Below are 3,752 nucleotides of genomic sequence, written 5' to 3' on the forward strand. Positions count from 1 at the left end.
GCAGACACACGGTGCTGTGAATGGAGTGGCCACTTGGCCAAACACTGACATTAAACAGGAGATCATCACAAACCTGCAAATCTGCAGGAAGGTGCAGTGACTCTTTACTGTGATCTTATTCACATTGGGGAATTATTATTTTGCTTATTTAAGGCACATTTTTTTTCAAGAAGTCCCAAGTAATCCTCTTCTTAAAAGACCTGTGTTTCTAATGTTTCCTCCAGAAGCCATCTGATACAGACATTTTGAAACCTAAGAAATGAATGCACATGAAAAGACTAAAGGAATAGGCTATGGTTGTAGCTCATGGTAGAGTATTGACTAACAAGTTCAGGAGCCTGGGCTCAGTTCTTAGCATTACCAGAAAACAAATGTAAATAAATAACCAATATGGGGAAAAGGTGGCATAAATGCAATAAATTGAGATGATTTTTTATACTTTTTTAATTAAGAAAGTATTTTTGTTCTATGATTTCTTGATTCTTCATTAAATTAAGAGTTTAGATTTTACGATTCCTGAGAAATATCCATTTATAAAATTGTGTTCAGTCCTGTTTTGACCCTGCATCAATCCCTTCAGCTTAAAACTGCTCTCATTGTTATAGTATGCTTTTTGGACAGGTTTTTAAAAGTGAAAACCTTCACACCATACACAATGGAAAAACATGCCTCTCAGATACTACATTTGTTTTCAGCTATGTTTACTATTCTGCAGATGAGTCATGATTTAACATTTATTTTTTAATTTAATTTTTGTTGATGAGGGTGTTTAGTGGCCCTTCATTCTTCATTTTAAATGTGATTAAATGTAACTGTGGTCATACTTAAATTTTGTGTGAGGATAGTTGTTGAGATTTTTGTTGCTGTTGTTCTTAAAATGACCATTTAAACTACAGGAACGGATCAGACTCATGATTAGAAAAAAGAATTTTAAATTCTGCTAACGTAACTTCCAGGCATAGCCTGGCAAAGTTTAGGGAAAAGAAGGGTGTTTGAAGGCTTGCAGCAAGAGGAAAAGTTAATGTTTCTCTAGGTTTAAATGCTAACTACTCTGATTTGGTCTGAAATAACTGATGTGAACACTTCAAAGGAAATTTTGATTCCCCATAAACCAGCTCTCCTATAGTCTCATGAAGACCCCAAGTCCGGACTTACCTGGTATGTAACTCAAAGCACAATGTTTAATCTTCCTCTCAAGAGCTCTTCTACTGTTCAGGATGTGAGGGAGGAATTCGGTGAATTTTATCTGGATAGTTTGTCTTTTTAATGAGGTAGGAATAATATTCATTTGTTTATACTTAACCCCACGAGAGAACCATGGCCAGAGGGAGAAACACAACTGTCATGGGACCATGACTGAAGTTCTTTGTGAAACCCTGTTCACCTAGGATATTAATGGTGTGCTGGATGGTCCCATCCCTCATCTGTCACACCCTGTACTCATGCTCTGGTTCTTCCAGGGGTGTGTCCCTGACCAGAGACTCTCCAGTGAGTGTCCAGTGCATTTGGCCTGCTGTCCTGTTGCAATCCAAAGGAAACACTGACATCTCTAAACTCTATAGTAGGCTGCAGTTTGAACACATACATTTTAAAAATATATTGACATTTTTCTTTTACTTATTTGTGTGTGTGTGTGTGTCTGTCTGTAGGTCTGTAGGTCATGTGTGGGTTGGGTGGTGGGAGTGTCTGTGGAGGTCAGAAGAAGGAACTGGAGACAGCCTGAGAGGGTGGGTTTGGACCTCCATTGGTGTAAGGCTCTGATCTCAGCTGACCACCAGAGAGTGCTGAGTTCTGGCCTCCCTCTGGCAGCGGGCCAAAGAACTAAGGGGTCGGCCTAAGAGGCCCCAATCTTGCCTCCACATGGTGGTGAGCTTCTCCTAATTGTACCATACCCATCCCCCTACCTGGAATTTTTTAAGGCCCCTCCCAAGGCCCCAGAGCAGATCTAGCTTTGGTAGACTATGGCTGAGATTCTAGCAGACAGCCTGAGAGGATGGGTTGGACCTCCATCGGTATAGCTGCTCTGATCTCAGCAGACAGCCACAGAGTGCCAACTTCTGGCCTTCCTCTGGCATCCCTCTGGCAGAGGGCCTGAGAACTCAGGGGACTGCCTAAAAGCACCTGGATCCTACCTCAACATGGTGAAGGAAGCCTGAGTGTACCTGACTGGAACCTAAATTGGGCTTCTGTGGGTACTCCTGATTAAGTGACCTGAAGCCATCTGTTCCCTCCAAATTAAACCTGCGAGAACCTGAACCCTGTACCAACCAGGTTTACATCACCAATAAAGAAAGGATGTAGGCACCTGATAATATAAACAGAAGTATACTTCAAATTAATTCTCATATCAGAATCATAAACAAAAGAAATTCACATGACAAAATCACAATGAAGAAAGAATAACAAAATGGAAAGCCAAAAGACTATGTCCCCACCAAATTCCACCAATCCCATAGAAGAGTTCTACAAGAAGAAACCCCTAGACACTGAATTTAAAAGAACAATCATAAACATGATCAAGGAATTCAATGGATTTAAAGAATAAATCAGAGTTAAAAGAAGATAGGGATAAACTGAATGAATTCACAAAACAGAAACATTGAAGAAACCTCAGGCAGAAATGAAGAAGGAGTACAAAACTAAATAAACCAACTTGAAACAATGGGAAAAGCCTCACAACTAGAATGAATGAAATGAAAAACAGAATGGGGGGGAATGGTATACAAGGAACCTAGGAGATAAAGGGAAAGAAGGAGCTCAAGAGAGGTAGGACCATAGGAGAAGGGTATTATTGAGAGAAAGGGGAAAATGGGGGCACCTTAAGTGGGAAAACCATGATGGAGGGGTTAGACAATGTGAGAAACAAATAATGCCTAGCTAGTTCTAAAAATCAGAGGGAACCATGTTAGTCCAACAACCTACTGACAAATTATACATACCAGTTCAAGAAATATATGTCTAGGTAAGGTTTATCTGAAAACAATTGGTCTTTGCCCAAGATTTATCTACATGACACAGTAATTAAAAGTATCAGCCTGGTGGAACTAACCTTCTTGGATGTTTAACAAACTTTGAGGCCTATACTAATTTGGTCAGAGGGACATAAAGGACAGTTTTTGCTCCTTGCCCTCCTAGGTCAACTAGTTCCAGAGGACTATGAGCATCTTCCAAAATGTCCTGTAATTGTGGCAGGTCACCTGGTCTCTTGATCAAGGAGGCCGAGGAGACCCCATGAGATGGACTTGAACCAGTGGCCATTCTACAAAGAGTAGGGTCAACACAGAGGAAACATATCCTCCATGCTTCTAAGCAAAGCCAGGCATGATCGAGCAGAACCTTTGACTTATCTTCACATAGGCAGAACTGGTAAAAGAAATGAGCCAGGGGCTCCTCCCAAGCCCATGTGACCCCTGAGGAGCAGATCCTCAAATAATCATAAGAGTAAAAATAAATTGGTTTATCTGGGCCAACTGTATGGCCTTAAACACCCAAAAGGAAAGTATAACCAAAGATTAAAGGTACCAAAAAAAAAAATAAATAGAAGAAGAAAGAAAAACAGAATATCAACACTGGAGGAAAAAGTTGAAGAACTGGACCACTCAACCAAAGATTAAGGAAAAATTTTAAAAACACAGAAATGGAATATGTAAGAGATGTAGGACACCATGAAAAGACCAAATCTAAGGATCATAGGACTAGAGGAAAGAGAAGAATTTCAGGTTAATGGTGTTGACCAGATCTTAAACAAGATT

The sequence above is a fragment of the Nannospalax galili genome, unplaced genomic scaffold (genome assembly GCF_000622305.1).
Source record: "Nannospalax galili isolate Female #2095 unplaced genomic scaffold, S.galili_v1.0 scaffold4461, whole genome shotgun sequence".
Classification (NCBI taxonomy): domain Eukaryota; kingdom Metazoa; phylum Chordata; class Mammalia; order Rodentia; family Spalacidae; genus Nannospalax; species Nannospalax galili.